Source organism: Manis pentadactyla, chromosome 9, assembly GCF_030020395.1.
Source record: "Manis pentadactyla isolate mManPen7 chromosome 9, mManPen7.hap1, whole genome shotgun sequence".
Taxonomy (NCBI): Eukaryota; Metazoa; Chordata; class Mammalia; order Pholidota; family Manidae; genus Manis; species Manis pentadactyla.
The window spans coordinates 128,107,635-128,121,032 of NC_080027.1; the positions used below are offsets into that span (position 1 = coordinate 128,107,635).

At 46.8% G+C, this 13,398-nt stretch overlaps 1 protein-coding gene across 8 annotated transcripts in view; it reads right to left on the minus strand.

Annotated features, from left to right (window-relative positions):
- NEK7 (NIMA related kinase 7) overlaps positions 1–13,398 on the minus strand; it is a 150,040-nt gene that overhangs the window by 91,657 nt on the left and 44,985 nt on the right. For 2 of the 8 annotated variants that reach the window (XM_057508154.1, XM_057508150.1), the window contains exon 2: positions 2,510–2,609. The exons of 5 other annotated variants lie outside the window; for them this stretch is intronic. The gene's annotated coding sequence lies outside the window, so the exon portion shown is untranslated. The remainder of the gene's footprint in view (positions 1–2,509; positions 2,610–13,398) is intronic. One more of the 8 variants, XM_057508151.1, reaches the window with a different exon arrangement.

A 13,398-nucleotide genomic window follows, 5' to 3' on the forward strand; every position in this document is an offset into this window, starting at 1 on the left:
TAGCAGAAAAAGAAATCAAGAAAACAATTCCATTCACAATTGCATCAAAAAGAATAAAATACCTAGGAATAAACCTAACCAAGGAAGTGAAAGACCTATACTCTGAAAACTACAAGACACTCATGAGAGAAATTAAAGAAAATACCAATAAATGGAAACACATCCCATGCTCATGGATAGGAAGAATTAATATTGTCAAAATGGCCATCCTGCCTAAAGCAATCTACAGATTCAATGCAATCCCTACCAAAATACCAACAGCATTCTTCAATGAACTACAGCAAATCACTCTAAAATTCATATGGAACCACAAAAGACTTGGAATGGCCAAAGCAATCCTGAGAAGGAAGAATCAAGCCAGGGGGATTATGCTCCTGACTTCAAGCTCTACTACAAAGCCACAGTAATCAAGACAATCTGGTACTGGCACAAGAACAGACCCATACACCAATGGAACAGACTAGAGAGCCCTGATATAAACCCAAGCATATATGGCCAATAAATATACAATAAAGGAGCCATGGATGTACAATGGGGAAATGACAGCCTCTTCAACAGCTCATCTTGGCAAAACTGGACAGCTACATGCAAGAGAATGAAACTGGACCATTGTCTAACCCCATACACAAAAGTAAACTCAAAATGGATCAAAGACCTGAATGTAAGTCATGAAACCATAAAACTCTTAAAAAAAAAACATAGGCAAAAATCTCTTGGACATAAACATGAGCAACTTCTTCATATACATATCTCCCTGGGCAAGGGAAACAAAAGCAAAAACGAACAAGTGGGACTACATCAAGCTGAAAAGCTTCTGTACAGCAAAGGACACCATCAACAGAACAAAAAGGCATCCTACAGTATGGGAGAATATATTTGTAAATGACATACCCGACAAGGGGTTAACATCCAAAATATATAAAGAATTCACATGCCTCAACACCCAAAAAGCAAATAACCCAATTAAAAAATGGGCAGAGGAGCTGAACAGACAGTTCTCCAAAGACGAAATTCAGATGGCCAACAGACACATGAAAAGATGATCCACATCACTAATCATCAGGGAAATGCAAATTAAAACCACAATGAGATATCACCTCACACCAGTTAGGTTGGACCAACATCCAAAAGACAAACAACAACAAATGTTGGTGAGGATGTGGAGAAAGGGGAACCCTCCTACACTGCTGGTGGGAATGTAAATTAGTTCAACCATTGTGGAAAGCAGTATGGAGGTTCCTCAAAAAACTCAAAATAGAAATACCATTTGATACAGGAATTCCACTTCTAGGAATTTACTGTAAGAATGCAGGAGCCCAGTTTGAAAAAGACATATGTACCCCTATGTTTATTGCAGCACTATTTACAACAGCCAAGATTTTGAAGCAACCTAAGTGTCCATCAGTAGATAAATGGATAAAGAAGATGTGGTACATATACACAGTGGAATATTATTCAGCCACAAGAAGAAAACAAATCCTACCATTTGCAACAACATGGATGGAGCTAGAGGGTATTATGCTCAGTAAAATAAGCCAGGCAGAGAAAGACAAGTACCACATGATGTCACTCATCTGTGGAGTATAAGAACAAAGCAAAAACTGAAGGAACAAAACAGCAGCAGACTCACAGAACCCAAGAATGGACTAACAGTTACCAAAGGGAAAGGGACTGGGGACAGTGGGTGGGAAGGGAGGGAGAAGGGGGGAAAAGGGGCATTATGATTAGCACACATAATGTAGGGCAGGGGACATGGGAAAAGCAGTATAGCACAGAGAAGACAAGTAGTGATTTTATAGCATCTTACTACGCTGATGGACAGTGACTGTAATGGGGTATGTGGTGGGGACTTTATAATGGGGTAATCTAGTAACCATAATGTTGCTCATGTAACTGTACATTAATGATACCAAAATTAAAAAAAATAAAAAAGTCTTAGATATAAAGGCTAGTAGCACCAGCAACAAAATCCTGAGATCAACCAAGTGTTCCCTGACCCAAAATGCAAACGAACGCCCATGAGTCAACCAACCACTTTCCCAAGGCACTGACTTACTGAAATATGTGTTGTGCCTTTACTGTAACTCACTTCCCAAGTAATTCAATTAATACAAGATCTGTTACCTAATAGTCTGCTAGTTTTATTATTTAATTCTGAGACTAAAATTACAGTTCTTAACTTAATCTGAACTGCAAAAGCCAGTAGGTCATGTTATTAAAAGTTAAAAATGCCAAAAAGTAGATGTCTTTAAAGATATTATATGGGGGCACTTTTTTTATTTTCTTTAGCAAATCCAAAATCCTTTACTTGTAATCTAAGATAATAACATATGGGCCTTACTAATCCTCTACATTTTACTCTCTTCCCTCCTTCCTCCTTTCCCATAAACCTGTCATAAAATAATATGGAAGAGAAGTGGCACAGTGTTTCATATTCCTAACATAAAAAACATTTTTAAAGCCTCTCTTTAGAAAAAGAAATGCTATAGTAAGCCGCCTTTTTGCTTACCTTTTTATTTGCACTTACTCAATTTCATTAACGAACGACAGCGGCCATCCTATGCTGGACTACCACACAGGGAAGGACGGACTTAAATCCAAGACTGTACCTAAGGATATGTAAGAGAAAGCCAAAAAGATGCAATGTAGATTGTGAGCAAATACTTTTCCTTCATTTCTTGGTTACGTGTTAATATATTCCTCCCATAGCAAACAGTCATTTAAACCTAAGTAAGAGTTATTTTCTAATACATCATTTTGAACAAAACTGGTCCTGAGTGCATTACTAGGGGCCAGTAGTTCTCACCCCTCCTTGGCTATGAGGCCCGCCTGAGGATCCTCTTTTTCATAATGCAGCTGCCTGGGCCACCCACCGGCCGGCGCGAGCGGGACCCACACGCCCCACGGCGGCGGCGACGCGCCACGAGGGCCGCGGAGGTCAGCGCGTGGCGGGTTCCGCCGCTTCGGGCCCGGCTCTGCGTCCGGGCACCCCGACTGGCGCCGGGACGGACGCGGGCCCCTCCTGGGCAGCTCCCCTCCCTCTCTGAGCACACGGCACGCCCTCCCATCGCAACGTTTGGAACAGTCACTTCAGACGGCATACATGCAGTCCCTGAACCGCACTCCCAGCCGCGGCCTCCCCTTCTCCAAGGGGCGGTTACTCCGCGCTCCACGACAGGCGTCCGCCGAGTGCAGACCCGCGCGGGCCGGGGGTGGGGGGGCGGAGGGGAGGGCCGGGGGTCTGTCTGGGGCCGGGGAGCTGGGGCCGGGGGATCCGGGGGGACCAGGGGACTGGGGCCAGGGGCCGGGGAGCTGGGGGACTGGGGCCGGGGGTCTGTCTGGGGCCGGGGAGCTGGGGCCGGGGGATCCGGGGGGACCAGGGGACTGGGGCCAGGGGCCGGGGAGCTGGGGGACTGGGGCCGGGGGTCTGTCTGGGGCCGGAGGCCCGGGTCTGGGCCGAGGTGCTGGGGGCCGGGGCCAGCCCTGCAGGACCGCGCGGACTCCAGCCCGGCGCTGGCGGCTCGGGGAGACACGGTGACAGACGCCGCGGGGCAGGATTTCATTTACTCTAGAAGCACTTGTAATTCAAATATGCCAATTCTAACTTTTAAAAAGTCGCAGGAAGGCTTTTTCCCGGCAAATTTCCGATTCCACTGTTGTCCTGACCACTGCGCACAGGAGGGCCGCGCGGGCCAGGCCGACGGGCTGCGGGGCCAGAGCTCCGAGCCGGGAACGGACCAGGCCGGCCGCGTTTGCCCTGCTCCTGAGCCCAGCACCAGAACCCCAACAGGCGACCGGCGCCCTGGTCCACGCGGCCCCTGGGATGGAAACCGTGGACTGAGCTTTCTTTCAACGCTTTTTCTCCCACATCCAATCAATTTCCAAGTCACACCAGCAAATTAAAAAGCGCAGAAATAAATGAAATAGAAGATAAAAACAAGACTCCACAAAACTAAAATCTGATTCTTCAAAATAAATTAATGAAAAAGACAAACCAATGGTATGACTGACCACGTAAAACGGAGAATGGAAAGATAAACAACAAGCATCAGGCTTAAGTGCAAGTCCAGCTGAGTAAGAAATGTGGGGCAAGGAGAGAAGAGAAAAACACAAAAAATAAATACTTTATACCAGTAAATCTAAAACCTTGGATGAAGTGGGTGATTCCCTGAAAGGAAAATGTGTTTGTATGTCTGCTAAACATTCTAAAATATGAAAGGGGCCAAAAAGGGCAAGACATTTTTTAAATCTTTGAATTATCACCACCAAGGTAAAGGTCTTTCCCAAAGTTACCAAGACTCTTTCAAAGTACAGCTGAAGCAGGAAAAAATAGAACCAATGTATCAGAAAAAGGGCCGAGAAACAGACGACTACTCACACGTGAAAACCACACCTGACAGAACAGGTATGATAGGTAAGGGAGAAGCACGGCCTGTTCAGCAAGTGGCCTGGGACCCCTGGCTGCCAATCACTTTATATGAATACTTACACACCTACGTGGGCACCTACGTAAGCACAGGATTTCCACCTTGCACTCTACACAGTGGATTAAAGACCTAATGTACAACGTAAAACTTTAAAACTTTTTGAAGGAAACAGACAAGTACCTTCATGACACTGAAGTGAAAAGAAATGTGCTGCAGGATAAAAGGACAATTACAGAACACTGACAGCACACTTTGAGTGTCAGTAGAGACCACTGAGAAAGTGCAACGTGCAGTCACAGACCAGGGGAAAAATATCCATAATACATACAGCCAACACAGAATTGGTATCTAGGGTTTGTCTTTGAAAAACTCAGTAAACAAAAGATTGCCATTCTTTTTTTTAATTGGCAAAAGGCATGAACAGGTAATTTTCAGAAGAGCATTGAAAAAATACTCATTCTCAGCACACATCAAGGATATGCAAAATAAACTAACACTAGGATACCACTTCATGTCCATTACATAGACTAAAAACACTTTAAATTCTGGCAAAATAAAGCCAACATATGGAACAACTGGAACTCTCACATACTGTAAGGCAATGTCCCTACGACCTCCCACCTGCCGTCGTAGGTGCACATGGGCCCAAACGACATAATACACAAACAAGAACGTTCCAGGCAGCACTGCTTATAATAGCAACAGGTCAGGAAGAGCAACCAGGACCCGCATGTGTTCCCAAGGTTCCTGATCCACTGAGTTAAAAGTGACCTGCGAATTTAAATGCTGATCTGTTACTACTTGTTTTAAAGCACCTTGAAAATAAAAAATGATCAAAGAAAGTAACAGAAAAGGCACGAAACCTATATAAAAATCTGTGACTACCTCTTCATTATTTATTTCTAAAAGAAAACAGCAAAATCCTTCTACTGATTTGGAAAACCGAATATTCTAACAAATTCTACTTGTTGGGAATAAAATAAGTCATCATCCTTTTCTTGGGCCAATCGCCTAACAAACGGTGGAAATAAAGAACAAAATATTTCTAGGTAAAAATACTGTTTCTAAACTCTAATTACTCACTTTAAAAAGCTATACTTTACTTCTAGCATTCCATAAAATGGCATACTCAATAATCTCATTTTGTTAAAGCCTAAATCGTCTAAAAAGCATTAAAGAAAATGACACAAGAATTCCAAATCACTCTGACAGTTTGACTTGGTTTGCTTGTTTTGTGAGAGAACATCAGTGCACACAGATTTAGGGAGACAGAGGCTGAAATTCGGAGATGTCACCAAGGGTGTTCTGCTTCCTCCCACTGCCTGAAATCTGGCGGCATGTTCCCAGGTGACCGAAGGGACTGAACTGCAGGTTCCACAGTGGACTCTGACGGCAACAATTTGATGGTATCGGTGGGGGATGGGGGGGGTCTCTGGATATACACGTGCTCAGGAAGAGGAAACAGTGCTAAAGCAATATTTTCACCTGTTTCAAACATAATATAAGCACTTTTCGAAATAATATGACTAAGAGTGTATGTGTTTGAAATGGTTAATTTTAGTGCCAAGTTGACTGGGTCCTGAGGTGCCCCAATACTTGGTTAAATATTATTGCTGAGCACGTCTGTGAGCATGCTTGCGGTGAGGCAGCACCTGTACTGACTGAGTTCGGCAGGCTGCCTCCCCCGGGGCGGGCACGCCCTGCAGCCCAGCTTGCCGGAACGCTGGGCTTCCGGGCCCCCGGCCGGGCTCACAGCACTGGCCCTCTTGGCTCCCAGGCCTTCAGGCTTGAGCTCGCACACAGCCTGTGGCCTCTCCTGGTTCCCAGGGCTTGGGCTTTGAACTAGAACTAGACCACCAGTTTTTCTGGGCCTCAGCTCACTGATACCAGCGTGTGGTCCCCCCCTGCCTCCAGAAGCACAGGAGCCAATTCCTTACATAAACTTCTTCTTCATATATGGGCACATGTGGGTGTGTATGCACAGTTAGATGCAGGTTAAGCGACCACATCTACGGAGAGAGGGATACTGTGTGTGTGTGTTCAAACATGTATCCTACTGGTCTCTCTGAGGAACCTGACAAATTAAAATATCTGTTTACAAAGCAACACAAATCACATAGGTAAACAAAATGATACCCTTCTCTTTCTTTTTTAAATGATTGAAATCTAAAGTTTAACTTTCAGATCAGTTAGGATACAAATTCTTTTGCATTCTTTCTTAAATTGATCCCTTTATTTAATTTAAATGCTCTAACTGGGTAGTCACATTTTTGTTAAGTTTTATAAGTTTATCATCTAAGCTTAGTAGCTATTCTGAGTAGCTAAAAATAACGTAGCCCTAAAGGAATGAATAAAATAACTTAAAACTGTTGGTTCCACAAGAATAAATATTTTGAAACAAAATTAGCCTTCATCTTTAAAGCCCTTAACGTTAATCTGAATGTTTAAAGAACCCGCAAGTGGGTCATGAGATATTTGTTGCTCCCAAGCTGAAAATCTATATACAAGTTGTTCCCTGGAAAGAATTTTCAACCAAAAGTTATTAAAAACCAAAAGGACTACCAGAAAGTCAGACCGCACAGCAGCTTAATGGCTACGATATGCTCCTCAGTAGCATCCTGTTACTTCTACTCAGAATGAACCGTAATTCTTTTAACTTGAGGCAAACACCTACTTTTTCTCTCAATTGTGCTTTAAATATAACTAATCAAATTATAAGATGTTGGTTCATATAATCAGAGATTTATTACATCATAATCAAGAATAACAAAATTTTAAATGTCTATTATTTCAAATGACATCCCTTTCATTCTTTTTTTTCCTATGTAACACTAAAACCAGTAAACTCTTACTTCACACTTACATTCAAAATACATAGTAAGCCACATATGCACTGAACTAAACTTTAACGCTGAGGTACTTCCAAAGCCAATGGTTAAGTTAGGATTTTAAAAGAAGCCTCAAGAGAATAATAAATTTACTGAATATCCACTGGCAAAGTATTATTCATAATCTACAAACCATTATTTTCTGCTCACTCAAGCATACATCAGGCTAGTCAAAAGGAGACGCAAGAGTTGACCAACAGACACGGCCCACAGTCCGGTTCCGCCGCGCCCTCCAGCCTCCGTGCACGGCGGGTTCCTTCTCTGTGAAACGGGTATGAGACACCCCCCTGACCTGCTTCCCGGAGTGGTCGGATTGTTCGGTGACGCTACTGACGGAAGTACTTCATTGACTCTGAAAGCAGAACTCAAGTGTGATGTACTATATACTATTACACGTGTGCTATTTGAAAAAAATACCTATTCTTACACTATTTTAGGTCTTCTATGTTACTAACAATGTCAGGACAGCCAGGCTCCCACAGGCCCCATGTCCCTGCGTGGCCTCACCGAGTCGCCAAACTACAAGGTCCCACCATCCTTGGACCCAAGCCCTTTCCACAGCCAGCGGTCAGTCAAGGTCACCACAGTGTAACATCAGCGAAATGCTCACTGCCTGGTTGAGGGCGTGTTGGGGAAAGTCCTCTAGAAGATATGAGCATGGCTGACCCTGAGCGGGACCCCAGCAACCAGAGGCTCCTCACCTGCCACCCACCCTCCCCGCACACCCACTCCAGAGGCCGCCCCCAGGGCACCGCCCTGAGAGAGTGATGTGGTGCTGAGACCTCGGGGTACTGGACATGACTGGACCCAGGTAGGCTCCCATATAAACCTTTGAAGGTTCTGGTGGGCGAGTGTGGAGATCTCCCCATTTTGCGGCCACCCAAGACAAGCCTAGCGTGAAGTCCCTTGCTTGTTAGACCTGACACCACCCTGCAGAGGCCCGCCTCCTTCCTCTGTGGCTCCTGCCCTCCACGGCTCCTGCCCTCCACACACAGACTGACACGGTCTCAGGTCACTACTGCAAAGCTCCCCAGGTGCTCACACCCACAGGGTGACAGATTTGCCTGCTACTTTTTGCAGTGAGCCCTGGGCCCTTAGTCCTGAGTTCCTTAGCCCCACCCCACTCAGGGCGATCACAGCCACCATCCCGGGGGGGGGGGGCTCACCGTGGCACCTGTGAGCAGGACCAGCCACCACGCGGATGCTCCTGCCATCTGCTGCGCTTCACTATGGTCGCTCTGGCCGCCGTCTGTCTACTTCTGTGACCTATGGAGTCCACGGGCTCACCACTCAGCCTCCCCTCAGGAATCCTGCTCCCCCGGCACTCCCTATGAGGTCTGGGTTCTTCCTAAAAGAGTGGTGCCCCCTGAGAAGCGCGGGCTGTGAGGAGCACTGCAGAAACGTGGTCCAGAGACTGAACTGCGGGCTCCAGGCAGGCAGCTGACTGACACCAAAAGTGCCCCTAAGGAATCGAATCCTCCACGGAAGTCAGCCCCCCACTACCGGAGGAGCCACAAAGCCGAGCAGCGACTTCAAAACAAACGGCCCTTTCAGGAGCCCCACCACGAGCCCAGTGCCCTTATCCCGGGACCGTGAGCGGAGCAAGGGCTCCCTGTCCCCAGAGGACTGCAGGATGGAGGGACCGGGGACAGGATACAACCTTCTGGCCCTTTTGCATACTGATGCTCAAGCGGCATCATATCAGCTTGTCTCCAAGGGCAGAGGCTACACATTCAACTGGCTGGGTCTGGTAACAGAACAGAAGGAGAACAAGTCACTGAAGCCATCCAGGCGGGGCCAGGGCTGTGCACCCCGCTGCTCGCACTGCCTGAAGGACGCTTGCTGTCAGCGATGGACACACCGTATTTGCACTGTCAGAGCCCACTAAGTCCAGGATCTTCCCAACTTGGAAGACCTGCTTCTAGGTGACAAAAGTGCAAGTACACAGCAGACCTTCCCTCCATGTTCTACAACAAAACCAGTACAGAATCCTTGGAGAAGGAAAGGAAAACACAGCCTTGTCTGAAGACCCAAAGGCGGCAGAAATACGGAGGGATGCGCCACCTCAGTGGAGCGCCCTTGCGCGCCTGGGAAGGCCCACGGCAGCTGCAGGCCTCGGGGTTCTCAGCGGCCCAAGCCGGTGCCCCACTGCCCTGGCTGTTCCAGGTGCTATGCCTGTGAGTGAATCACCTGCACCGACTGCTGGCACCTGGCAGGCCTTCCTGGCCACTGCTAATGCCTCTTTCTCAATCCCTTTGGTAACAGAAGAACAAGATCAATTTTACCTTCACCTGGTTCCAAGATTGGTTACTGAGCAGCCACCAGACATGTGAATCACCTTGCTCTTTGCAACGCAATATACAACAAGCCCTTTTCCCTTCAGGAATGACTGGATTCCACTACACTGATGACAACAGGCCAAAAGGCTCAAAATAAAGTGCAGGCGGTAACAGCTTTGGTGCAGATGCTCACAGGAAAGCCCAGGATCATTAATCCAGACAGCCAACTGCAATTCTTGGGAGCCATGTGGGCTATCCCAAGGCAGTAAAGGAAAAATTACTCACCCTCTAGGCCCCAGTACCAAAAAAGAGGCCTGGCACTTGGCAGGACTGCTTGGATCTTGGAGACATGCACCTCAACCAGGCTGTCCTACCCGGGGATACAGACTCCAGGTGCCAGGCAGCAGGGCAGGTACCCTTCCCGGCAGTGGGGTTCATGCCTTACAGCAAAGGGTCAGGAACCGGTCCTTCACTTTAGCAGCAGAGTCAATAAAACCATGCAAGATCTAGAGGGTCAGTAGGTGAGTTTATTCTCCCTTGCACAAACCATAACGGATCACATTCTAACCTTAAACTAAATCCTGGCTGAGCAGGACATGTATGAATTAATACCCCTGGACAAGTGGATAATCCATATATCCTAACTGGAAAGGAAGCTGAATGACCACCTGAAATACCCATTGATACTCTCCGGGACTCAGTCAGCTCAGTCCAGAATCCTAGGGTACCCAGCTGCCATGAACATAGCTGGTTGGACTCATGCTATTGATAATCATCTTTATCAAGTGTTGTACAGACAATGTGAATGGATTTGGTCTCAGCTCCTGAAAGCACCTAATCAGAACTGCTGAGGGTGTGGCAAACTCATTTAAAAATCTGGGCTCAGCCAAGAACGCATATGGCTGGAGGACAGACTATTGGGAGAGGCTGACACGGGCCCCAGGCATCACTGCACCCTTACCAAGGGCAGCAAACTGCAAGTACACCGACCAGTTCCATCCTCGGCTGTGTCTGCGGCTGCCAAGAGGTTCATGGCACCCTCAGCAGGACAGCAGGACGCCTGCTCCCCGTCTGATTCCCCAGGGAGGGCCGGCTTGCTTACTGCTTGCTTCAGAAGGAGTTGAGCCCTGAGCCCTCGACTCCTTGGCTAAGGCCCAAGTGAGTGCACACCGAGCCACCGGCCAGTCCGTCTCACCTCTGTGGGCCCTCTGGGCAGGAGAACCAGCATCATACGCTGACGCTCCTGTTTGCCATCTCTCACAAACCGTTTTGCTCTCATCACTGAGTCCCACTGTCCACTCTGGGCACCTGTGGACCGGCGGCAGGTCAACCTGCTCGCTTGCCTGCTCAGCCACTTGCAGTCTGATTCTCCCTGCCAGCCTGCACGCTAGCTGGCAAATAACAACACTAAGCAACAAGGTGTTCTTTACATGGCATCCTGGCATTTCAAACCTTTAAGGGAAACTGCAAAGGTAAGAGGAAGTTCAAAAAAACCAAAATATTTATTTTAATGGATTTCATATTCTATTTCACCAAATATCACAATTGATGCCTTAACATCACCTGAACTCATCACTGACCAGAAAATCAAGCAAGCAGGAGGATATTTCAATAGCTATGAAAATAATTTCAAATCCTTTCACAAGTCAAGATGATTTCCATTAATCAGGTTATTGTTCTAAACATACTCACTGTAAGTTTAAATAAAATGACTATGAGAAAGGTGATCCAGTAACATAAATCCTCCCGCTAGTTAAGGAATTGCAGCATAAATTATCTCTTTTTTGCAATGCATAGCCACTTTCAGATAAGGTGATATTCTAGGACCAAGATACTGTGTACTTTTTTAACAAAGAAAATGATTTATAGATTTCCATTTTCACTTTCAATATCTGAGCATGCACTGGTACAGCTTCAGGAAACAGAAACCGAGACGACAACTTACCTGAGAGACAATCAACAACCAATCACCAATCACACAGAGCAACACCTTTCTTCTAATAAGACACAGCTTCCGATATCTGTATGAAATTTGTTATGTAAACTCCACTGGAACAAGTAACAGGGCCACCTCTATCCTTCCTCGGCTCCCTGCATCCACTGTTATACCCTCATATATACCCTCATGTTATACCCTTGTGTTATACACACAAGCCTGCACCCAACGGTGTGTGGACACACACCACAGTTCAGGCTACCTGAAGAAGGTGTGTTCTCAATCAAACCAACATTTCACCCCACGCTCAGGCCTCTGCCATGGGTGGCACCCCACGGCCGGCACGAGGAACGCCTTGGTCTCGATTCTTAAGAACAGAAGAAAAACATACACAAAATGAACTTACACTTCAGTGTGTGCTACTCATAGGTATTAGTACAACGCTCTCCTTAGTGTGAAGAAACTTTCAGAACAATAGTTTTTTAATGTTTCAATCAGTTTGGGCATAATTAAGAAAAAGAAAAAGCATGTTTTAAAAACAGAAAAAGGAGGTGGGGTGGAAGATGGCGGCGTGAGTAGAGCAGCGGAAATCTCCTCCCAAAACAACATATATCTATGAAAATATAACAAAGACAACCCTTCCTAGAATAAAGACCAGAGGACACAGGACAATATCCAGACCACATCCACACCTGAGAGAACCCAGCGCCTCGCGAAGGGGGTAAGATACAAGCCCCGGCCCCGCGGGAGCCGAGCGCCCCTCCCCCCAGCTCCCGGCGGGAGAAGAGCAGGCAGAGCGGGAGGGAGACGGAGCCCAGGACTGCCGAACACCCAGCCCCAGCCATCCGGGCCAGAGTGTAGGGCCCTCGATACTGGGAAAACAGGGCAGCAAGAACAGTGAGCAGGCACTGGAGGTTGGGCGACAGAGGACATAAGAAAAGCGCGCGACCATTTTTTTTTTTTTTTGCTTTTTTGCTGCTTTGTTTTGGCGAGCGCTGTTTGGAAGTCTTAAAGGGACAGGGACCCCAATATTAGGGAAACAGGGCAGAAAGACCGGTGAGCAGAGGCCTGAGGCTGGCACCGGAGAATAAAGAAAAACGAACGACCACCTTTTTTTTTTTTTAAATAAAAATTTTTTTTTTTTTAATTAAAAAAATTTTTTTTTCTTGTTTTTTTTTTGTGGTCGTTGTTTTGTTTTGGCGGGTGCTTTTTGGAAGTCTTAAAGGGGCAGGGCGGGCCACTTAATTCAGAGGTAGGAAATCTGGGACCTCTGGGCACCCTAACCCCTGGGCTGCAGGGAGCAGGGAGGCCCCTTACGGAGATAAATAGCCTCCCAGCAGCTCCTGCTCCAACGCGACTCCACCATTTTGGAGTAGCTGCCTGAGCCAGGCCACGCCCACAGCAACAGCGGAGATTAACTCCATAGCAGCCGGGCAGGAAGCAGAAACCCTGTCTGCGCGCAGCTGCGCAGCACAAGCCACTAGAGGCCGCTGTTCTCCCAGGAGAGGAGGGCCACAAACCAACAAGAAAGGAAGTCCTTCCAGCCGTCACTCGTCCCAGTTCTGCAGACTATTCCTATCACCATGAAAAGGCAAAGCTACAGGCAGACAAAGATCACAGAGACAACACCAGAGAAGGAGACAGACCTAACCAGTCTTCCTGACAAAGAATTCAAAATAAGAATCATAAACATGCTGACAGAGATGCAGAGAAATACGCAAGAAAAATGGGATGAAGTCCGGAAAGAGATCACAGATGCCAGAAAGGAGATCGCAGAAATGAAACAAACTCTGGAAGGGTTTATAAGCAGAATGGATAGAATGCAAGAGGCCATTGATGGAATTGAAATCAGAGAACAGGAACGCATG